Source organism: Meriones unguiculatus, chromosome 11 (assembly GCF_030254825.1).
Source record: "Meriones unguiculatus strain TT.TT164.6M chromosome 11, Bangor_MerUng_6.1, whole genome shotgun sequence".
Classification (NCBI taxonomy): domain Eukaryota; kingdom Metazoa; phylum Chordata; class Mammalia; order Rodentia; family Muridae; genus Meriones; species Meriones unguiculatus.
The window spans coordinates 108,201,230-108,226,666 of record NC_083359.1 but is presented as its reverse complement, the minus strand read 5'-3'; the positions used below and the strand labels follow the sequence as shown (position 1 = coordinate 108,226,666).

At 43.9% G+C, this 25,437-nt stretch overlaps 1 pseudogene; it reads right to left on the bottom strand.

Annotated features, from left to right (window-relative positions):
• Positions 1-2,024: 2,024 nt before the first annotated feature.
• LOC110553405 (small ribosomal subunit protein eS19-like) lies at positions 2,025-3,980 on the bottom strand (annotated as a pseudogene).
• Between the last annotated feature and the right edge of the window lie 21,457 nt (positions 3,981-25,437).

Below are 25,437 nucleotides of genomic sequence, written 5' to 3'. Positions count from 1 at the left end.
TTTGGAGAAATTTCTACTTGACTTTCATTGAAAATAAGAGTTTTATACCAAAACATATGTTTTGCTGAAGAGTTTGAATATTGATTATAAAAATCAGCAATTTCTCCTTCCTTGTCCTGGAGATTAGCCTGCGTGTGCATCACAGAGAAAGTATGGGCTCTTTAGAAACACGGTCTAATTGAAAGTGAGTCACTGGACTTCAGTGTGCATGCATGGAGCCGCCACAAGACGCCACACTGCCTTCCTAATGACCTAACTGCTTTGAATGCTCACTAATCAAGGATTATCTTAAAAGAGCTGAGGAGTTTCCCCTGCAATGGGGTCCCCCATTTTTAGGGGGACCAAAAAAGTAAGAAAAATCCTTTAAGTATGACTTTAAGAAGTGACACATTTGTATTTCTCGTCCATGATTAGTGTGTGTCTGAGACAGAAGGCAAGAAGATTGGCAGTTCTGAAGGCCTGACTCATCCTTTCTCATTTCCAGAGAACTAGACATTTCAAGGGTTCTTTAGGAGAAGTTGTCACTGCAAATTTCCCAGTGAATGCGAGTGACAGCTCTTTGTCTCTGTCAGTCTGGCTTTCCTGAGTCTTTGTTGTGTGTGTGTGTGTGTGCGCGCCTCTGACCATTATGCTGCCTCCTCTCTTACATGAATGAACAATATAGTCCAAAGACCCAAGTCCACTCCTTAATTCTAAGCCATTTTGTGCCTGTGTCGTAATATGTAGCAACGTGAGCACGCAGACGCAGACACTGCTCTATAAATATCCCTCAGTAGCCTGCTCGGGTGGGACACTGTGGGGAGGGAGAGGTTGCACAAGACTGGATAAAGCAATCTTGGTCGTTTTCTTGGTCAGCCTCAAACTGCCTTGAGAGATCTCTGAAGCAAGCGAAAACCTCAGAGCTCGAGAGGAAGGTGCCAGAAAGAACTGTCAGAATAACTTCATGTGGGGGACTCCATAGTCCTCCACAGCTCTTCCGTGCTGGAGGTGGGGTCTGCCAAGGCTTTGCTCATCAGCATAACCAATAATGTTCATGCACATGGGGCTCAGAATCGATTCAGTATCTCTTCTCATGTTATTTCAGCATCCTTCCTGATATACATTTTTTATCATTAATCTATTAACTAATCTGTCATTTTTTTTTTATTTGAGTGTTTCTGGACCACTCACTGGTCCAGAAGTGAGAGAACCAGTTCTTCTGATGGGGAGTGTGGTCCTGGCCTTGGGGGACCCTGCTGTGAGGAAGGCTAAGCAGACGGTCCAGGTCTCTGATGCCTCACGTAGCTTAGTATGGCTCCCGTGAGCACTCTCTGGGCTTTGATTCATTTTCCTGGGCAGGAATTTTGTTAGATCCAATAGTTTATGGAGGGCTTTGATCCCTCTGACAAATTACACTTATTAGACAGTAATGACAGTAGTATTTGCTTTCTTTCAGAATCTCACTTCCTCCTCTGCCCCCTCCCCCAGCTACTCTCTTTTTGCCAAAGGTTGAATTGCTTCCTTCTCTTTTGTATAGTTTTTTTTTTTCCAACCTGTTTTATTATATTTTAAAAGTATGGCACCAGCAGAGGTTTTTTGTTTTGTTTTGTTTTTTCTACACAGTGTAATTTTCCATCATCATTTATAATGCCCAAACTACCTTGTGTTTGGGGAGAAGAATTTTTAAAAATCAGTTGAATTTGATACTTCATAAGTTTTATCTTATAAATATTTGGACAATTTTAGCAATAAGTTATATTCAAAGTTTCCCACTGGGGACTGCTCAGAAAGGTGAAACAAAAGAAGGTGTAATTTTAGGGCTTTATGTAATTTGAGCAGTTCTTCTATGGATAACTGTGACAGCAAAACATGAAAGAGAGAAGCAAGTACAAAGAAAATCAGCAACAGGCTGCTTTTCTTTGGCTTGTAACACAAGAGATTCTGCTGGCTGGCCGTAAAGGCTTGCGATGATAAAAAGCATCATTTAGCTATCACTGCATCAAGACACCCACCTGGCTTTCGTGTTTGCCACCTGGACGCTATAGTTAGGGGCTATTGCTGCTGTCCAGTCTGGTGGGCGGGCAGTCCCGAATGGAGCCACCCTTGGAGAAGGTGGATTTCGTCAACTCTTTGCTGATCTCCAAAGAGTAGGACTCCCATTTGCTTTCAGCAGTTTCCTTATTCCTTCTCTCTTCTTCCATCGGGATAAAATGGTTGTTGTACACAAACTCTGCTGTGTCTCCAACTTTCATTCCTATGAAAGGGCTATGGTTTGGGGTTACCAACAATGGTTCATGTGTTGGAAGGTAGGCGCTGTTGTTTTTTTAACAAAATCTCAATCATTTGATTTTACTGATAAAGACTTGGGAACCAGATGCTGGTTTGAAAGCCTGCTAGCTCAGAGAGACAGAGAAAACACCCAACTGACCTTCCTCCTCAGCTGACATTCCAGAAAGAGAAGTTCCTTTCCCACGTCATCTCAAAAAACCCTACCTGAAATTCCCTCCCTTCTTCCTGAGAGCCTTTCTATCTGTCCCCCTCTTACTCTCAATGGTGTTTTTCCTATGTTCACTCTCTGACAACCGGTTGCTTTGCTCAGCCCTTTGTTCTATGGTTGACTTTATTTGATCCTGTTTACAATATTGAAGCAGAAAGCTCTTGGATTAAAGGTGTGTACTTAGGCTGAGCCACACCACAACTAAAAACAGTTTTTTTTTTCCAGTAAACAATACAATCTTGGGGTTCAGATACCTTGGAATAAGTTAGCTTGTGTGGTGGCATTGTAGTAACAGACAGTTTAAGAGGTAGGGTCTTCTGTGACAAGCCCGAGTCCTGCAGGCACAACCCTTGGAAGCTGTTAACTGAAGCTTGGAAGTGAGTTCCAGACTGAGTTATAAAGACAATCCACTTGGGTCCAAGTTGCTAGCAGGTTGCTAGGTTCATCACTCAGTGTGCTGTGTGTGCATGATATGAGCAAGTAAGATGCCAAGGGCATCACTAGAATTAGTGCCCAAGCCAAGCGGAGCCCCAGGCTGGTAAACTGTTCCGTAGGTTTGCCTGCCTTATGATAAGGTAGTCAGAGAGCTCTCAACCTCAGTAGAGGTTACACAGATGGGGCTGCCTAAGCCTTGACTATGACTGTGTGGGCGACCACCGGATCATCTTCCTTCACATGCTACCCGCCTTGGGTGTTTCCCCGAGGCCTCACACAGATGGAAGCAGGAGCCCTTTGTGAAAGAGTTTGGCATGGCCAGATCTGTGTAACTCAGAATGATTTCCTGAGTGTGTATGTGTGTATGGGGGGGGGGCATAGTCTTTTCCAACTAGTTATTTTAACCAATAGTAAAAATAAACATGGGGCCACGAGGATGCTCTTCTCACATCCTTCATATCAGTTTCAAATATACATGTGTGTACACACGTGTTCATGTAGGTATGTACATGTGTGAGCTTGCCTATGGCCAGAGTTTGATAGTGAGTGTCTTTCTCCGTTTCTTGAACCTTAGTTTCTGAGACAGGCCTCTCACTGGACCTGAAGGTCACGATTGGGCAAGGTTTTGCTGGCCAGTGAGCTCCACAGATGCTTTGCTTCTTGTTAGCAGCTGCCACTTATCCATCGATCCTGTCCAGCTCTCTCTGTCCCTCAAGTGTTAGCTTGCAGCGCCCATCTTGGTCCTTTCTCACCATCTTCAGCCCCTCTAGGGCTTGGAGGTCCTGGCAAGCCACCCTCTTGGAGCCTCTGCTGAAGTGGCAGGGTCTGACACCGGTTCTCCGCCATCCTCCTCAGATCTTGGTCACGGACTCAAGCCCTGCACCACCACGGAGATACAGGTGGCGCGCTGTGGAAGCAGCTCAGGCATGGAAGCAGTTCTCACGAGAGTCAGCTCCACTGTGTCCACCCATTCAGGGACTTTCAGCTTCCCGGACTTTCTGAAGAAGGCTGCCAGAGCTCTGATGATGTCTTGCTGGTTAACGTCTTTTACAGTAACTCCAGGTATCATCTGGCCTCTGTGCTACCAGCCAGGGAAAAGGACGAGTTCTGGCTTTGAGCTACCATGCCTGGTTCACCCTGTGTTGCTAACTGAGGTGGAGCTGGCAGCAGGTAAGAGTCCTGGCGAAGAAGTGCTCGTTGGCTCTTGAGGACTTCTCCGTGGCTAAGTGACTCAGAAAACAGGAAGGCATACATTCACAGAGTGATGATCAGGATTAGAAAGAATGCGTGTGAAGCTAGCTGAGTTTATAAAGTGCCACGCAGGGACTGCAGCCCCTGGCGCTTCTGGCAGGGGTGGCCAGGTGCGGGTAATCATCTCTGCTCAGGGCAGGGCACAACGGACTGGCCATATGCCTGAAGGCAATGACTGTGGAGAGGAGGGGGGGGGAACAAAAAACAAAAAAAAAAACCCAAACAAAACAGGAAAAGGGTGTAGGGGGCAGAAAATAGCACGTCTGTGGCAGAGGGGGAGGGGTCCTAGAAAGGAGTCATCCTAATTTCATCAGTGAGGAGGAGCCTGAGGTTTCCGGTCAGCCTTTTGTGTGGAAGGTGTTTGTCCATACACGTATTTCACTGCCTCACAGGCATCACACAAAACAAGTCTTGATGGACCCATTTTATAGATCAGGACAGAGATGGCCAAGAGTTGATGGAGCATTAAAAATTGACATCCAAGAAGCAACTGTTAGAACCAAGATCAAAAAGGGAGAGATGGAAATCCAGTGGGGAAGAAACAGGAGCTGAGGGAGCTGGAGAGAGAGAAGCGGGTGTGCTCTGGAGTCACCCCATTTCCTGCTGAAGCCTGCACTAGTCCGCAGGGATGTGGTTCTTAGCTGTTTTGGACCCTTGTGGGGTTTGATTGACATAGAGCTGGCACTAGTTCAGATTTGCTACTGTCTCTATCTTAGTGCCTGTATTGCAGGCATCTCTTCTTAAGAATATAAATGCAGAAGGACTTGGAGGGGACAAGAAGGCCACAAGAAGACCAACAGACCCATGGGGGCTCACAGAGACAGAAACATCAACCAAGGACCATGCACGGACTGGAACTACACTGCCTACACAGATGCAGACAATGGGCAGTTTGGTCTTCATGTGGGTTCCCTATTAAGTTGATCAGGGGCTGTCTGTGACATGGACTCTGTTGCTTGCTTTCAATCACATTCCTCAGCGGGGCTGCCTTGCCAGGCCTCAGTGGATGAGGAATGAGCTCAATCCTGATGGGGCTTGATGTGCTGGGGTGGGTTGGTGGAGGGGGGGGGCTCCCCTTTTCTGAAGAGAAGGTGGGAGGGGGGAAAGAGGGTGGGAGGTAGGGACTGGGAGAAGAGGAAGTGGGCTACAACTGGGATGTAAAGTCAATATATAAATGAAAAACAAAGTTTAGAAAAGAATACAAACACAGATTCAGTGTGCTAGAAATGCTGAACAGATTGCCTAATACAGAACATAAATGCCCAGTGTTTCCTAAAATCTGACAACACGGAAACAACAAGCTGTGTTCGCTCAGTGCTGGGAGGGGTCTGGGTGGTGTAATAAGGACTTCAAGGCAAGCTTTCTTCCACTCCCTCCAACCATTTGGAGTTCTGCTGTTGCTGGTCTGATCTTGTAGAAGGGGAAATGGAGGCATACGGGGGTTATGGAGCCTGTGTAAGAGCATGCAACCAATAAACATAGGAGCTGAGTTGGAGCCCCGGCTGCCCTGTCCACTGACCACCCACTGAGCCCTGGGGAGAGGCAGGGAGAGGATGGACAGCATGGATCACATTTAAACAGAATCAGTAATTCTGAGTAATTCTGAACATGTCAGCTGTGTGAAAGATAGGAAGACTGCAGAATTTTTCCATTTTGTTTCATTTTTATTCTGTGTGCATGGGTGTTTTTCCTCATATGTGTGTCTGTGCATCATGTGTGTAGTGCTCAAAGAGGCCAGAAGAGGGTGTCAGATCACCTGGGACTGGAGTTTCAGATGGTTGTGGGTTGCCCTGCGGGTTCTGGAAATCAAACCCAGGTCTTCCGGAAGAGCAGCCAGCACTCTTCTCTCTGGCACTTGTAAAGATAGTTTTGAGCTGATGGGTAAAGTCAGAACATGGCTGGCACTTGACAAAAGAGAGAGTTAAAGTCATTTTCATAGTCCCAGTGATATTAGGAAACACTTCTTGAGACAAGAATGTCACTTGTAGCCATGGTGAATTCTTGACCCTCCTGTCTCTGCTTCCTGAGTTACAAAAATTGCAAGCACATGTCATTATACTCCACCAACTTTAAGGGAATTCGTGCTGTAGCATTTGGGATGAAATATGATATCTTGAATTTTCTCTGAAATGCCATGAGAAGGGGCTGAGAGATGGCACAGTAGTTAGGAATGTTTCCTGCTGTTGTGAAGACAGTTTCCAGAACCCATGTGTGGTAGCCCATGACTGCCTGGTTCCAGGGGTCAGGCATCCTCCTTTGGCCTGCACACATGTGTACTCATACTCATAAATAGAAAAGTAAAAAAGAAATCTTCAAACAGTGTCATGAGAAAAAAGCAAGGAAGGTTGAGAGTAGGAGAGAGGCAGGGGGGGAAGGGAGGGAAGGAGGGAGGAAGAAAGAAGGGATGAAGGGAGGGAAGAGGAAGGAAGATGAATAAATAAGTAAGACAAAATGCCAATTGTCACCTGATCTGCGCCCCCTGCAAATACCCCTGCCCCAGAGTGGGTTTATTTTGCTGCTTTTCCTGTTTGTATATTTAACAGTGTCACAGTGGAACATTTAAAAAAAGCAACAGTTTACTTAAGCTCACAGAAGCCCACAGGTCACGCCAACACGGATCTGTGACAAATTTATGTGGTGAATACAAATGAATCACTTCAGATCACCAAGAACCCCACATGGGAGCATCATCGGAGCCATGGTATTGCTCAGGCCACTTTACATGTTAATGCTTTTTGGTTAAAAAAATTAAATTAAAATAAAATAAAAAGTATAAGGGCAATATCAACTAAGCCTTTTGTTTACTAGAACACTGCTGTGTAATTGTTTTAACGTGTTGTGGCTCAGCGTTTATTTTTAGCATTCTCTGTTTTATTAGTTAATTCAAAACATAAACACTTCCTGACTTGAGCAAAATTGGCCTGTTGCTTCCACTCCAGAAAAAGCCATAATCGCTTGCTGGGTCTCATTTGAACTTGGTGGAAAGACAAATTCGCACTTCCTCAAAGTTCACAAGCCAAATGCATTTACAAAGATTTCTCCACTCAATTACAGTCCAACAAACAGAATATTAAAAAACCCACATTGTCTTCCACGTCCACAGGCTGAGTGTCTGAGATGAGAGGCAAAAAGGAAGCATCCAAGAGGGAGATTTCTGGCAAGTTCCTTCCTTACAAACGTCAGGGCCATCAGCAGTCAGGCCTCCCACTTTCTCAATCACACACGTTTACCTGGCAAGATTTGATGACATTCTGCAATGTTTTAGAAAGACTAAAATATGTCAGAAATACAGGCCTGTGCACACACCTCTTAAAACTCTGGCTCTCTCAAATTTTAGGGAAGTTGTCTTTCGTGATTGTTTGATGTGCTCAGCAGTGCTTAAGAGACCGGTGTGAAGTCCAGTGAATTCCAATTTCTTTAAGTTTTTAAAATTTGTATTATCATTTATTTATTGTGTTTTTGTGTGTTTGGCTGCACGTGTGTACATCCATGTGTGCTGTGGTACATAGATGGAGGTCAGCAGACAGCTTGCAGGAGTCAGTTTTTTGCTTTCACCACATGGGTTTGAGATTTTGAACTCAGGTCTTTAGGCTTGGCTGCAGGCACCTTTACCCCCGGAACTACCTCCCTGGTCTGGATCCTTTCTCCTGTGAGAAATAAATCAGTTGGGTCCCTTTTCAGTACATGATCCTTCAGAACTCATCAGAGAATCACAGATAATCCGGAGGAACTAGCATCTTGTCCTCTCTAGCTGGCAGGTTTGAGAAGTTACAGGCAGCAATGGATCAGAGCAGGAGGGAATCCTGGGCCCCAAGGTAGGGATTAGATAAGGTTTGGCATCTGGGGTGGGGACAGTACCAGACACATGGGTGAGTGATTGCACTTCCATAAAGAATTCAGTCAGTTGCTGCCGAGGGGCAGGCAAACTCAGGAGGGATATAAAAGCTGATATTTTGTGCCCAATTGGTGTGCCGGCTGCTTTGTCTTTTGGCCAGGCTGACAACTCAAACAAAACAAAGCCGGATCACTTTCACCCTGCGTTCCTCCTTATTCTTGCTGTGAACTGAGGGTCACCGTTTGTCATGCCGTTTGTCATACCTAAGCTGGCCAGCGAACCCCCAAGACTCAGCCTGGCTCTTGTCTCATCAGAGCTGGGATTGCAAGCACCATGTGTGGCTCTTCTACCTGAGCTCTGGGGTTCTAACTTAGGTTTTCATACTTGCAAGGCTAGGACCTTCCTGACAGACTACAGGATAGTGATGAGCCCTGCCTTAAAGGCCTGTTCACACTGATATTTCCCAAATGGTGTTTTCAGTGGCTGCACAGCAGCTGTTTGCAACCAGTGTCTTTGCACATACTGCTGGAGACACCATGGCCCACACCTAAGTGCAATGTGAGTTTCTGTCCTCAGAAATCATGTTCTGTCTTCCTGTACTAACGTTTCAGTTCAAGCTAACATCCACTTGTGTGACTAGTTGTTTAAGCCGCAGGGATGGGCTCTCCCTGCACTGGCTCAGTCTGAACAGTGTACCCATGAGCGACACGCATGCACGGATGGTAAGTTTTCCACCCACAGTGCTCTGAGCGACATCCCTGCGGCACCAGGGATTCCTGTGACAATGGCCTCACATGTCTCACCCTCTTCTCCAAAAATAACCTCATCTTGGGGTTTCTAACACTGTGAAGAGACAACAAGACCATGGCAGGTCTCATGAAGAAAAGCATGGGGCTGGCTTGCAGGTTCAGAGGTTTAGACGATTGTCATCATGGCAGGAAGCATGGCAGCATGCAGGCAGACGCGGTACTGAAGTGGACTGAGAATTCTACATCTAGATTGGCAGGCAGCAGGAAGGGAGAGAAAGAGACTGGGCCTGGCCTGAGCATTTGAAAGCTCAAAGCCCACCCCAGTGACACACTTCCTCTAACCAGACCACACCTACTTCAACAAGTAGTGCCACTCCCCAGTAGCCCTGGAGCTTGCTTGGCCAGTTAGGATTGTCAGGTCAGTGAGCTGCAGTCAAATATGTGAGCTTATGCGGCTGTTCCCATTCAAAACATACTCCACTCCTTGGACCCAGGCTTGGAGACATAGCAATGCAAAATTGCATTCTGTCAAACTTAAAAAATCGACATAGATTATCACAGTCTCAACACTGTTTAAACGTCTAACGTTCAATGCCTCTTTTTGAGATTCATGCCATCTCTTAACTGTAGACCCCTATAAAATCAAAATGAAGAAAGCAGACGACACACTTCCAATGTACAATGGCCAAGGACGTGCACTACCATTCTAAAAGTGAGGAAAAGGAGCACAGTGAGGAAATACTGGGTCAATGCAAGACTGAAAACCAGCCGGGCAAATCCCAAACTCTGCATCTCCACATCGGATATCAAAGAGCTCTTCAGATATCCACCAGCTGATAAAAATTATTTTGCATGGGACCAGAGAGATGGCTCAGCCTTCTAACACACTTGTGCCACTTAGAAGATGCAGTTTCTGCTCCTAGCACCCACATGGTGACCTCACAGCCACTTGTGACTCCAGTTCCAGGGAATACAAGGCCACTTCTGAACCTCCCAGGCACAAGGCACACTTGTGCACATACATGCATGCAGGCAAAGACATCATACTCAGAAAATAAATCTAAAAAATGAAAAAATAACTATTTTGCTTGATCTTTCGGTAGAAAATTAGATGTTACATGGGATATCAATCAAGTACAGTATAAAGACGAAGGTGTTGATCACGGATGTATGTGGCTGGGCTCCCCAGGAGATTCAACGTAAGAAACGAAGCAGAAGTGGCTACTGTGGGGCACATGTGCCTAGCAAACACCAGTGAGGGGAAACAGGAGACATAGGCAAAGTGCAGACTCTGACTTTGACCTTTAGTGTGCGCTTATCACTATCAGAAGCTTGGCACCTAGTTCCTCATGGGATGTTTGGGATGTAGTACATACCCAGAATTCTCAATTTGGAAGTGAGGAGGTTCAGTTACTGTTAACCCAGCTCCATACTGCTGTGATAAAATGCCAGAGATTAGACACTTTACCAGAGAAAGGGTTCATTTGGACTTTCTAGTCTGTGGTCAGTAGGCTTTGTTGTTTTGGGGGCTTGTGGTGGAGGATGGAGGGTAGAGCACTTGATACCGTGGAGGTGGGAGAGAGGCAGGCTGAGTGTCCCTTCAGGACAGCATCCCCATGACCTAACTTCCTTCTGTGAGGTCCCACCCTCTAAAGCTTCCGCCATCTTTTCAGTGATTCCCTAGGCTGGCAACCGAGCTTACCAGTGTTTCTGGGGGGGGGGTCATTTAAAAATCCAAATCATTAACAGGTGCCAGCCCCCAAACTCTGACTCTCATTGACTGAAGGCCACCCCTCATCATTACCGCTGCTGAGGCCCTACAGCTCTGTGCCACCCCAGCTCACGGGAAGATGCCCTCAGATGAGCAGTCATATATGCTTACAGCTGCACCCGGACAGAGTGAAGAATAGGCCTTATAGAAGATGCAGGAGCTGAGCAGGTTCTCAGTACATCCAGCCAAATGATATCAGATTCTGCATCCCCTGGGCCTCGGCTCGTAGCTTCATAGATTTACTGACCACAGTTCTTTTATCAGCAGGGACTCAGTGAACCAACACTTGGTGCTGAACACAGGCTACAAGGATTTGAATCTAACGTCCATCAAAGCTCGTGTGTTGGGAGCTTGGTCCTCAGTGGAGGGCACTGTTGGGGCTGGTGGAAACTCTGAAAGGGTGGGCTGTACTGGAAGTAGATCACCAAGAGCAGCTCTTGAAAAACAGATCTTGTCTTTGGTCGCTAGCGTTCATTCTCTCCTGCACTTGCCTCGGCATGAGGTCGCCTGGAGATGAGGAGACGACAGACTCCTGCCACCATCTTGTTCTGACTCACCACCTCGGGCTTGCAGGAGACCTGCCATCCTGCCAGACCTGCCCCGCCCTCTAAAGGTGGGCTGACACCCTCAGAAGCCTGAGCCAAAAGCCTTGAGTATTTTATCACAGCCATGAAAGCAGCTTAATATAGACACTCCCCCGGTAGTCTATAAGAGTATGGTGTAAGGAAACGGTTCCTTTTGTTCACTGTGGCATCTAGATAGAATACCCAATTATCTTGTAGAAGACCCAATTAATATTTAATTGATCAAATTATCATGTCTGCTTTCTAACATTATTAAAATGGAAGTGTTCTCTTTCTGTTTTAATTTTTTTAAGTTATGGCTCAGAGATCTTTACAAGGTATTAATCAGTTAACTTAGAGCTTAGTTAAAACTGTTCTCTTAGTAAATGTTAGGCAAAATGAATAAATGAACCAGAGACAGCCATTATTAGACAATGTTACATCTTAAGCTATGCTAGAGTCATTTCAGTTAATTCTGTTGCTATAACCCTGAGCACCCTATGTTCTGATAGGAACAGTGCTTGGTGCTCTGGTAAATCACTTGAAGACAGAATTCCTTTAGTGGTGACACTGCAGTCTGCTTACCCTGCATAGACTCTCTGTTAGTTTTATCTGATGTAGTACTTCAGATTAAACAATTTATGCTGGCATTAAAGAATATTTGACTTTGGAAATACAAACTTACACTACCCATTATCTGTGAAGAGATATGTTGAGTTCAGAATAATTTTTATTTGGACTGCACTTAGTGTCAAATTAGTTGGCACTATACATTTATTGATATTAAAGAATCCATCCTGCAAAACTGTTTTAAGGACCACACACATACAGTGATCTTGGAGGCCAGGAGAGGGTGTTGGATGCCCTTGAACCCGGGTCCTCTGCGGGAGCAGCAACTGTTGAGCTGCCTGTCCAGTCTTCCTCACATCCTCACAGAAGCTTTGGTTAGAGAGATGAAGCTACACTGAAATTCAGGTGGACTCAGATAAGCCCCGCAGTGTATGTGTCTCTGTATTTTCTCTGTTTGCCATCTTTACCGTCTTCCTTAGCTGGGCCCAAGACTGTGTGTATGGCTTCTGAAGTCTGTGATTTGTCTGACTCCAGCGGTTTCTTTGCTTGCTGTTGCCCTGCTTGGGGCAGGAAGGGGGTGCTGAATGAATGTACACAGAACAAGAGATGCTAGAGTTTTTCTGACCTGATTAGTCTGCAAATATTTGAAAATAAACAGCCAATTTAATACTTGCAAGCTGATTCAAAATTGCTGTAATTATTAATATCCTATCCTAATTATTTGCATCTAGTATTTTTTGGCCTATTTATTACAAATGCTTGTGATTCCTCAATTGAAATATAAATTTAGCTATCTTATAACACATATTTGTGTGTGTCTGCAAAGTAACTATACAGTGGTGAAACTGTCTTATGACAGCCAAAGCCTATGGTTTCGAGACCCATATGAAAACATTATGCAATATTGTAAATACAGAATCAGGTTCAAAGATAGTATTTATTTAAAATGAACTCACAGAGATCTGCCAACCGCTGCCTCCCAAGTGCTGGGGTTCAAGGCCTTAGTTACAGCGAGTTAACTTTTATTTCTTTGTCGTTTTGTAGTCTTTGTTCACATTTCTGCTGTGACCCTCTGAATCCATCTGTATCATCACGCATGTCTTACACAGTGGAGATACCAGTCTTTGACAATCATGAGTTGTAACCAGCCGCTCAGTTTGTATTTTTCTCTTAGTTCTGCTAGAAATAAGATACTGAATTAAGGAGACTAGTGGAAGCCCAGCAGTTTTTAACACACCCCTCTGCAGAAAGGGATGGCAGCCTAGAGGAAAGGGGAAAATGAGCAGTGTGCTGATTTGCTGGAAGATAGTGGTTTTCGCCATTCCCGATGACAAGAAATTCTGTCCTCTTTTTGTGTAGGCCAGGACCTCAGCCTTCCTCAGCTTCCTATGTCATTGGTAGGACACACAGCTTTATTTAGTAAATAACTTGGGCTTGAAACTTTCTCCCTTTTCTATTGTGGGCACAGTTACATAGCAGACTGTCTCTATCTCTGACTCCCAGAAACAAGCAGGTGCCAGCCACCCACTAGGAAGAGGGGCCTCATCTGCACTCTGATGAACCCTAAGCCCACCTCACCCCGAGAATGGACCCTCACCATCTATTTCTTACATCTCACACATTGCTTTTTCTGTGCCATTAAAGTTTTACAACTAAAATTTAAACTCGGGGCGCTCTGATCTGCTCTTCAGATGCGCAGTTTAATGCCATGTGGGTTGTTTCCTTCGATGCTTCATGATTTAGCCCATTATTTCATCTGTGTAACACTGTGTGGCATTTTATATATTTTATATTCTCTTTTAAAATATTTTATTTATTATTTTATTTTATGTGAATGGTGTTTTGAATATCTATATCTATATCTGTATCTATATCCATATCCATATCCGTATCCGTATCCATATCCGTATCCGTATCCGTATCCGTATCCGTATCCATATCTATATCATCTGTGCACTATGCCTCGTAGCTGTGGAGGCTAGAAGCGGGCACCGGCTCTCCTAGAATGGGAGTTGCAGATGGTTGGGAATCGCCAGGTGGGTGTTGGAAATTGAACCTTGGTCCTCTACAAGAGCAACAAGTGCTTTTCATCACTGAGTCATCTCTCCGTCCCCTTAAGATACTTTTAGTTTAGTTTTTACATAGTACCTTTATAACCTTATAACCTTGAGAAATAGAATCATTTACAAGTAGATTATTAGCGAGCACTCTGGGTAGATGAAAAGAGTCAACTTCAGTTCTGGAGCTTTCTCCCCAGAAATTAAAATCCAATTAATGAATCATGCATACGGGACTATGGGACTGAACATTCATGTCTTTTGGTTCTGGTTCCTTCTTTTGGCATTGGAGCAGCTGGAGGCAGGTGAAGCATTCTCAGAGAACACACTGATCAGCCCAGTACACCAGGGAGGCTGCCTTGAGGACTGTGAGCGGGTCCCTCGTCTACATCTGAGCTGGAAAGACTGGGCCACCAACAACATCTGCAGTTCAGCAGGGGAAGGCCACATATTCATGTGAAGAAAAAGAATCATCATGCCTTCAACTTACTACATCTCTGATTTTCAAAACAGTCTTTTCCAGTGCTTTTAAATCCATGGCTTATATTTATTCAAGTCTAGAGATTCAAATTTATTTCCAAAATATAATTTTATGATGTATACACCACTTATGTATGTGTGTGTGTGTGTGTGTGTGTGTGTGTGTGTGTATAATGCATGTCATAAAATGCATTCCTTGAAGGTTCTTGGCTGTCTTTACCACTGTGTGTCTACCAGTGCCTGCATCTGTCAGGCATGTCCTGATATGCCTGCATATCCTTTCCATATTTCCTGAATGTGTGGATTAAAGTCTAAGCGATTTTCTCTTTCTTTGAAGCCACAATGACCATTGTTTTTTATTAATCAGAAATCTACTCCTCCCTTTCCTGGGGATGGTATTGGTTTTGAAAATATTAGACCCAAACAAGTCAAAACACTTAATTTCAGCAAGTTTCCAGCATTATTAGTGTTACTGTTGGTGGAGATCCAGGATTGCATGTATCTAAATCTGAAAGCTGTTTCTGTAGCTAGTGATTAGGTTTGGGCAGATTCACTAGGACCCTAGTGTCTGGCACCTGGTATGTGATTTATATTCCATTTTCTGCTTCAGTGGGGGCTCTATGAAGAACGCAGTGCTGATCTGTGTGTCATCAATGTCAGCAAAGTGCTTGGTTCCCTTTGGGGAGGTCCAGTCTCACTTCACCTAAGAAATGCAGGAAGAACTGGAAATTATGTAATTTTATTACATTTGCACAAGATCCAGCACTCATTCATTATCTTTCCCGTTTGAATCTGTCTTCCTGTTTCTTTTCTAGAGAGGTTGTGCTCTGGATAAAAATTCCCCATTTCTCTTTTTCTAATCATCCTTGATATTTATATTTGTCTGGATTTAGGGCACCTTGATCACCTCTCTGAAGGCAGCTAAGTGCTGAGCTATAAATGTAGATTCTGATCAGGTTGGGAACAGGAAAGAAAATACCCTCGTTTGGGATAAGCCTGAGACCTAATTGCTTTTGACTGGAGGCATTGGCATATCAATACACTGCTACTTTGGCAGTCCCTGGGCATACAGCCTTGGTCTGAACTCCTCTCAGAAGTGGGTACACATGGACTGTGTGAGTACACATGGATGTCCCAGGGTCGCTGGTTTTTCATTTACACAGAAGTAAATCCAGGTTCTTCTTGTTCCTGGTTCATTATATTCTCTCCATGTTCATGTTGAATCAGCCTGGAGCTTATGTCCAGCTCACAGCCTCATGCTCCTCCCCATCTACGGCCCCTCCCCTAGGCAGTAGAACCCCTTCTGAAGTCAAGTGTCTGAATCAGACAGAAAATTTAAACTAGAGAATTTGAGTTCTGCACTATATTTGTCTTAGGGGAAAATTGGATCATTGTTAAGACAGATGGAGTTTGCACTTTTTTTTTATAACCACAAACAGGAGCTTTTAAAAGCCTAGCGCTAAAATTACATAAGAATAAATCTAAGGCAGGCAAGAAGGAACCTAGGAGGTTATTTTTATGCGTTTTAGTTATCTTAGGATTTCTACATAATAACTTGTCAATCATTTTAGTAGAAAGTTTGTGAATTTGGTAAATGGACCAGATGATGTCTAAATTGGGACAGAGATAGAAAACAGTTGGCCTAGTTCACACAGAGAAATGAAAGGAGAGATGAACTGGAAGTCCCTGACTGAAGACAGGGTGTGATGGCCCCATGGAGGAATGACATGGCCAACACCGCCGAACATGGAGTCATCGAAACAGGAGCATGTACCGTACAACAGAAGAAAAGACCAAGAACTAAAATGAATACCAAGACATGTTTAGAACAGTGATTTTTAAATTGCATCTTATTTGCATTTGAATTTTATTATTTTGGGATTCCCATGTTTTTATTTTTAAACTTTTGTGATGATTTACTTCATTATTCTACCAAAACTATGTAGAGATTCCCATTCACTTTAAGCAGAGATAATGATGGCACGATTCTCTTGTTAGAGAAACAGGAATAGAGAAAGGAAAGGAGAAGTATCTGTATAGGAGCCAGGAAGTAGGTGCTGGGGTCTGAAAGAAAGGTATTCTTAGGCAGTGGGAGCAAGCAAGGGAAAGCTATCCATCAGATACATGCTTTCATCTGAAGACTTTTCTTGATTGGTTATTTTCTACATGCTGTGACCAGATACCTGACAGAGAACAGCTTAAAGGAGAAAGAAACTGTTTTGGCAAAACAACTTTCCTCAGGGGATTAAAAAAAAAAAAGTTTATTCACTCTAGATAGGGCAATGATGACAGATCAAATCAAAAAGAAAAAAAAAACAACAAAAAACAAACAACAGCATCAAACCCAACCACCACTACCAAAACAATTCTAGCTTAGGGAGCTGTTAAGCTTATTGGGGTTACCTACAGGATCATGGATGATCACCTAAGAGCCCATGTCAATGTGGACGCCAGTTCACAAAAGCTACATGTATGGCCCTCCCTGCACACCTCGAAGCAGCTGGACTCACCCGAGAGCCTCCTGAATCTTGTAGGTTTCTGGCACTTCTGAGCCTTGGGAGTTTTGTTTACTTTTTTACTCTTAATGGAATGCTTCAGTAGGAGGAAATAGCCACTTGGCATCCAGATGCCAGTGTGATGCTCCTATCATGTTGGAGAAGGAATGACCCTAGATGTGTGAAGCAGGTTGTCTCACGGGTCTGCAGCTGGGAGTAGAGGGTAGACAGGAGCAAATCTGGTCTCTAAAACCTACTGCTTGCTCCCAGAGACATACTGCTCCAGTGAAACTCCACCTAGAAAAGGCTTCTTAACCTCCCAAGTGTTCAAACACATAAGCCTGTAGGAAAAGTGGGTGCACGTGGGAATTACCCATCCAAGTATTTTCATTAGAGAAAATCTATTCCATCACCACACTAGGAAATACTTGGTTAGATAATTCCCACATGCACTTCCCCAGGGTAGGAGAAAGGAAAAATGGGAGGAGAAAACTAAGTTTTTCTCTGCCCTTTTTATTATTATCCATAGGAGAAGGGATATCTATGTTTAATGAAAGGAGAGCATTTGGCTTCTGTTTCAGCAGCCTTTATCTTAAGCTGGGTCAAAACAGGAGACTTTTGACAGCTCTTTTCTTTCTTTTTTTTTTTTTCTAGAAACTATCTATTGTGGAAAACCTGGCCAGCAAAGAAGCAAGCAGTACCTAGAGAGTTGGAGAACTCAAGTATATTTCACTCTAGTGCCTAGACCAAACTAGTGCTCAGCAAAGTATGGCCCCAAGCTACATTTTCTTAGTTTTTGTTAACTGGACAACAGTGTTGAACTCATTCCCCATGTGGCCACTGAAGATAGCACTCAGGACAAGAAGGGATTCTGCTGGGTTAAGGCATGTTGCAGAAGTGGAGCTGGCAAGGTCAGAGCCATTTCTGTAATGTTTGTTTTAAGAAATAGCTTTCATAACCATCAGCCCTCCCTGATTAGGGGCTGGGAGGCTTCTGCTGAAGCAAGCAAGAATACAGAAGCAGAATCCAGCAGTGTTTTTTTATATCATAAGTAAAAATTTTAATTCACATTGTTTTTTCATAATTTTTGTAGCCCTTAGGCAAGAATTTCTATTTGTGTAAGATGGTATATTAGCTATATAAGGTTTATATTAAAAGTAATAAATGTATCACATATATTTACTTTATACTTCAACCTAAGCACACAAACATCTGTTTTTCTATCTCTATGGCATAAGAAAGCCAACTCTGCCCTTTCTCACTCATGACATAATGCTCCAGAGCAGACGCAGAGTTCCAAAAGTTGGATGTCAATGGCAGGCCTGTCCATCCCCTCAGAGCCCTCAATAAAACTCATAACTTGTTCTGTTTAGGTCAAGTCCATGTTCCTCCTCCTTTCTCACTGTACAGTATTAATGAATGCAATCATCTGAATGTACTTGATAATTTTTCCAAAAAGGAAAAAAGATGGTAAAATTTAGACATCAGCTCTCAGCATGGATTCTTTGTGTATTAGAAAGACAAATACTCATGAGGCTGGATTGTGATCATTGTAACTGGTTACAATAAGCATAGTGAATTGAAAAACATGGAAAGTTCTAATGGCAGAATATGATTCCTCACTATTGTAGAAATGTTGGTGACTGAGAGAGAAAATAACAAAATGAGGTTATGGGTTATAGTTAATTAAAAATTTTTTGAGTAAAATGTATTTTAATCCTTTAAAAAATTGCTTTCCTTTTTCTTTTATCAGGTCTCACAGCTTTCCATGCTCACTGTGAAAGAACGTTCAATTTTATTAGAAACTCTTGAGTTCTCGAAGTTACTCTAAGAGTTGTTGAAGTGAATGTCCCAATGCCAGAGTCAGTTTCTCAAAATATTTTGTGAAGAATGCTCTTAAAACTTTTATAGAAGAAAAGAAACTGCCAAGCTCAGGCAGCATTCAAAGATGAGACAGCCCGCAAGGAAAGGGAGAGGGAGTAATGAGAATGGGGAAATACAGGCCACAGCCTCCCCGTTGATGAGAAGGAAGCCATGTCACAACAACAACAAAATACAGTTTCCAAACAAATTTGAAATAGAGATTCTCCCAGAGTCCTGAATTAATTCGTCTGACTGATTCACAGTCTTTAATTTATTCAACATGAGGAGTGTGGCTTGCAGAGTCTACACAGTTTGCCAGGGAGAGATGCCATCCTCATTCTTGATTTTAAGTTTCTCAAGCCAGATATCCACCCAGTAGTTTATAGCTGTTTCCTGTTGTGGCCCATAAAGAGACAAGGCCCAGGATTCTTAATGAATGCAGTGATCTGGGTGTACCTGACAATTTCATATGATAAACTCAACCACTAGTTTGATAACACTAAGAAGCTGAAGTGTTTAGATGTCATTGACTCAAGAAGGTGATGATCTTCCTGCATAGAATGATGTCCCAACGAAAGAGGAATCCAAGGAATTCTCCTGGCCCTGTGCCTGCTCCTCTTCCACGGCAGAGGGTGAGCCTCTTCCGATAGTGACTCTGCCAACACCTGCACTTTAATTTTCCAGCTTCCGACAATGAGGAATATATTTTCTCTTGTTTTTTGTAAGTTTCTCAGTCTTAGGTGTGTTATTGTAGTTTCACAATGAACCGAGACACGGATGGTATTTCTAGGGGTTGATAGTACACTCTCTTCTGCTGTTAGAAACCACATGAGACATTACCTTGTAGAGAGACAGGTTTACTCTGGCTCACAGCTTAGCAGTTCCAGGTCACCTTCATTGGCTTGTGGCCTGACAGTGAGGTAAGATACCCCAGCATCAAACATACCTCATGACAGCAGGTAAGGGAGGGAACAAGGGACAAGGCATGGACTCACTGTCGCCCTCCAAGGCACGCCCAGTGACTGATGACCTACAGTTAATACAGAGGTGTTACCGTTGAAGGTTCTAGTTTCTGGATAGGCAGGGTGTAAAGGGAGAATGAAAGCCACCAGCCTCCTGTCTGGAGAGTGGTCTCTCATGATCGAAAGGTCTGCATTGCCAAGGGAAAGGTCTGCATTGCCGAGGGAAACACTTTCATCTGGTGGTTCTCAGGGTGAATGAAGACTAGATTTTGGCTGGCAGGTAATAACTGTGTCACAGAGGGACACAGCAGGGGAAGGTGCTTATGTGCTCATGCACTGATCTCCAACTCGGTGAATTTCCCTGTTTTGGTGAACAGCAATCATACTGAAAACTCTTTAGGCTGATTTCAAAGAGAGAACTGACAGGCATCATAGGTATGTTCAGAGGCTCCTGCCCTGTGTGTGGTGAAGCTTCCTGCAGCTTCTGCTTCATCCTCCTGCCAGAAGGTGATGTTTACATTTTTACCATTATGGTTTTACATTTTCTGTTTCGACCTTCCTTACTTCAGTCTTTCATAAAGGGAACTTTTCTCCTAGGGACAGCTGATGGGGGTGCTCACTGGGAGGGGCTGAGGAAGAGAGAAGGAATATTCATTTTGAAAGTCGTGACTTTGAATGATGCCTCGTCTCTACACTTTGTGCCCCCTGCTTCCCCGTCTTGGGCTGAGATGCACACGTAAGATGGGGTGAAATTTAAATAAGCATTTTTTTTCTTCTATAAGGACAAAATCGCTTTGTGGATTTCTACTAAACACACAAGTACATGCTACTTGAGGCTTCTTAAGAAATGGATGTTGAAACTACCTGAAATAGTGAAACTTGAAAATCTGTATGTGGCCATTGGTTTTGCTTAGCAGCTTTTAGATTAGGAAATCCCTGAGAGGTTTCCAGAGATAGCGCCTAAGAGCTCCGACCTAGCAGTCAGATTCAGTGCTCAAAGGATTCCCAGGTGAACAACGTGATGGAGAAGTATTGAGACACGGGGTGGAGCCTTGCTGAAGAAGGTAGGACAGCAGGGGTGTGTTTGGGTCATCTCTTGCCTGCATCTTCTTGTATGCCTCCTCTCTGTTGCCTGGCTGCTTTTAATGCGAGCTTCTCAGCCCCACCATGCCCTCCTGCCATGACAGACTGACAGCTCAGAAATCATGAGCCAAAGTGACTCTTCCAACCCTTAGGTTGTTTCTGCCAGGTAGTTTGTCTCAGCAACCATGAATAATTAATAAATATTTATGTATAATTTGTATATTCATGTGAACACAGTTTCTGCTTCTTGCCCCATAAATGACTTGAGCTACTAGCTATTGTCAGTCCAACAGAGTGAAGTCTCATGTTGACATCCAGGATCTTTATTCCTTAGAAAAAAATTTTTGGACAAGAGTAAGCCAGTTGAGAACTCACCTTTCTTATTTTCCAGCTGGGAGTTTGGCTTAATTCATCGTAAGGGCAAATTCATCTTAGAAAAACTTTCATCCTACCAAACTTCTGCATTGTAGAACATAGGCCAGCGGTCCTCCAGGTGTGGTCCTCTAGCCATTTGTTTTGAATTTATCCAGCAAAATTCTTGCAAATTTCTGGAGTCTATCCAAAAACTGATGAAATAAGCCATATGCTAAATTCCCAGGTCCTGCACATGTCTGCACCAGATTCTCTGAATATATAGTATGGTTTCCAGCCTGGTGTTTTTATGGGATTCCGAGTATGCAAATGAATGGGTCTCTGATCCTTTTGCCTTCTCTTGGGCCCTTTTCCTTCTTTTTGTTTGTTGATTCCAACTCTGATGTGATAGCTTTTGTTTTATTATATTTTATTTTGTTATATTTAGTTATCATCCCTTAGAAGCCTATTTGTTTTCTAATGAGAGACAGAAAGAGAGTGGCTCTTGATGAGAGGGGAGTGGAGGAGGAACTATAGGAGTAGGAGAGGGGAAGCCAAAATCAGGATATAGTATGTGAGAAAAAAAATCCATCTTCAATAAGATGGAAAAAGAATATGCTAAAAAGGGATTTTCAGAGATTTGCATGAATGCTCTGGCTTGAACCCAACTGAGTTAGCTGCTTTTCTCATAGCTGTGACCCAATAACCCAGAAAACAATGCCCTGAAGGAAGGGTTAATATTGGCGCACAAGTTGAGAGTATAGCTTCTCGTGCCAGGAAGCTGTGATGGCAGAAGTGGCTCTCTCTGTGGGAGCAGGAGCTTGAGGCTTCAGGACATTGTGTCTACAATGAGGGCCAGTGAGAGATGCATGCTGGGACTCATCTCACTCAGCTCATTTTCCTCCTTTACATTTCTTATTCAGTTTAAAACCTCAGAGGATGGAATAGTACCGCCCACATTCAGTGTGGGTCTTTCTTCCTCAGTTGAGCCCCTGAAGTGCCCTCACAGACTCAGTCAGATGTGTGTCTCCCAGGTGACTCCAAGCCAAGTAGACAGTTAAGATCAACCACCATGTCAACTGATCCAGGCCCCTTCTCTTGCTTTTCACACCAGCTCCAAAGAGGAGGAAAGCTTAAACAGGGGTGGAGTAGAGGAGGGAAGATCAGAAGAAAGAGGCCAAGAGTGGCTGGGGGAGGGATTTTCCCATGCGGCTGAACTGATGGAGAATGGCTCCCATGAGTGTGAGAGACTGCAGTGCTCCTTCAGAGGCAATAAGCTGAGCTTGCGAACAAAATGGCTACTGATGCAGGGACACTAGTCCCAGTGGCCAGGCAGGTGGGCCAAGAGGAGCATCCTTCCCTGAGAAGCAGTGTTCAGCAGATGCCTGAAGGTGATATCATGTCAAGTGTATGTGTTCCATAGTATGTCCCACATATATGTGTGCACCGTGTGTGTGTGTGTGTGTGTGTGTGTGTGTGTGTGTAAACTACACAGGCCAAAGACCAGGGTGAATTTCAACTAGCCAATATTATGTAATAATCCATAGGTTATATGAACATGTAGGTAGGTGAGTAAGAACCAATGTTTCATTGTTCAGAAACAGACTTATATTATTTCAACCACTTAGAAAACTTTTTTTTAACAATTCTTATTTTCAAAATACATGGATACAGTGCATGTCATTTGAACATGTAGAATTTCAATGTTGAATACTCATTGAATATTGAAGTCATAGCCCAGAAAGTTCACCACTTTTTTGTCTCATATTTCAGCGAATATAAATATGAAACAAAGCTCTCACTTTTTGAGACTCTCTCGGAGACTTCTATGGTGGGCGTGGAGAGGAGGAAGTCTGTTTTTATCCAGCGGGCCCAGGAGGGAGACCAACCCCTTAATGTAAATTCCAGGGAGATTCCTGTTTCCCTCCGTTTCAGTTCTCTCATGTCTTTGTGGGCAGCGTCAGCTTATCTGCGCTGAGTTTGTCCTTTTCTAGATAAGGCACTCAGATGTTTATATCTTGAGGAACAAGCAGTATCTTCAGATTTAATATTTGTTCACTTCTTGATAATTAGATGAAAGCTGGGTTGTTTTGATCATATAATTAAAGCCATCTAAACACTTTCCCACTATTATCTGGACAATTTGAGATAATTTACAAAGGCATTGTGTGAAAATCCAAATTTTTCATTACGTGTCTGAAATGTCATATGTGTGGAAAGGCTTGAGAACCTTAAAAAACAGGCAGTCTGAACTGTGTTGAGGTCTGAGGCTTTTGCTTTTTCCCTGTTATTTTTGTGTAACACTTCAATTAACTGTTTGGATATGAACAAAAGCTTAGGTCTGAAGAAGCACGGTGTCTGACGGCTTACAGAAGAGCAGACGTGGCAGTTCCTTATGAAGGTGTGACCAGGCTGCTTTTTGGTCTGGGCATAAAGGTCAGTTGATTGATGCAACTGTGAACTGAATCACTTTATTTTGCCGAGAATAGTTTTCTCACTTGTAAATTGGAGGTAATTTTTTTTTTAATGCTTACCTGAAAGGGTTTCTATGGGTGTAATTTGAATTTCTCTCTGGGAAACAGGCTCTGTGGCTGGCAGGACTGAGAAGAGGGAAGTCAATGGAGGATTGGAGGATTATGGGTGGGTGGATGGATGGGCGAACGGATAGATGGAAACCCCACAGGAACAGGGCCTCAGGAACCAAGAGGAGGAGTTATTTGTATAGAGGGTGTGGGTTCAAATTCTTCAGAGCTTTCTGGAGAAAGATCCTGCAGAGTCATGGTCAGCAGGGCCTTCCTGGGAGGGTCCAAACACGTGGGTGTTTGGACATCTGAAACCTCATCTAATCTGTCCTTGGCTTTGGAGAGGGGCTTTGTCAGTGTCTGCTGTCAAACAGATGGGAGCGTTCAGAGGTAGAATGACAGGAAGGAATGGGGAACCTGGGGGTGGATGTTAAGAAGAAAAAGGAGGAAAGGAATGTTCAAAGGAAGAAAATAGATCTCTCTGGTATTCTCATTTTATTTTCTGTAAAGGCTACAGAGAGAATAAAGAAGGGTGACAGGAGGCTGAAAAGGGCCTTTCAGGGACAGGTCCGACTTAAGGTTATGCTGAGCAGTTAGATGCAGGGAATGCTGCGCCCAGAGAGACCGCAGTGGAGATCCAATCATATGTTGATTTGCACAAGCACAGGAAATTGTGATGTGAAACCTGAAGCTAGGAACAGCTCTTGTAAGAGAGCAGAGGCCGTGCTAACCAACATCTGCTGGGGAGAGGCGGGATTGGGGTGGCTAGGCCTCAGCTGAAGTCCCCATTTTCTACTACTCCTACTGCTGCTCACTTGTACACGCACACACATACCTCGACACACACATCCTCATACACACCCCCACATATACACGCACACAAACACATACCACATACACATATACACATGCACACACATCATACAATACACACTATATACACACGGTGCAACCCCCATATGTACACACTACACACGCATACTAAACACACACAGACACACACACCACCCCTCCACACCACCACACACATATTTAAGTATAGATTCCACATATGTGAGAAGACACATGACGTTTGTCTCTCTGGCTTACTTCACTTAACATGATGATGTCCAGTTCCGCTCCCTGTCCCGCAAATGTCATGACCTCACTTTTCTTTACAGCTACACAGATTCCTCTGTGTAATATGTGGCGCATTTTCTCTATCCCTTCATGTGTTGGACATCTGTGATGCTCCAGTGTCTAAGCTCTTGTGCCGAGAGCATCAGTCATCAGGGATGAGCAAGCGTGTCTGTGCTGTGCCGTCTGTCTGTGCCTTCCTGTATCTGTAAACACGGGGTCTCAAGATGGAGAGACAACCTCTTACTCACAGAGAAGCTTACATCTCTTTCTCAAGCTCAAGTTTTGCATATCCAGTTAGACGTGGCCGTACAAGCAAGAGCATGAACAACAGGGAAGGAAAGTAGAGACACTTGGGATGCTTCTCTGGGTCCTCTGGAGGGAAGACAGAGGAAAGGAGGACGGAGGAGGAAGTGCAAGCAGATCCTCTCTAGGAAGAGGTCAGAATGGTCATTGCTAGGCACCCGCAGGTGTAAGTGGCTCTGGGGAGATAAACTGTGTGAATCCCAGCAGCTTCCATCCTTTGGGCTGCTCTTCACCTAGCCTGGAACTCGGGAACGAGAAAGCCCTTAGTGCAGATGCGTGAAAACCCTCACACAGCCCGTGTTCTCTGTTACATTCCAGCCCATTCCAGCCTCATACTTTCTCCCATTTTCCCGTGGTGAAAGATGAGACCAGCTATAAATTAACCAAGATTAATGGATGTTTAGGGATAGCACAGACTGACTCATAATTGGTTCTAGATGTGGCCCCTCTCAGACTTCACAGACACTGAAGCAGCCCTTCCCTTGATGCTTTCAGATGATCCTGCTGCCCTTACTGCAGAAATCCAAGGCCTCTCTTCACCCCTTCCATATG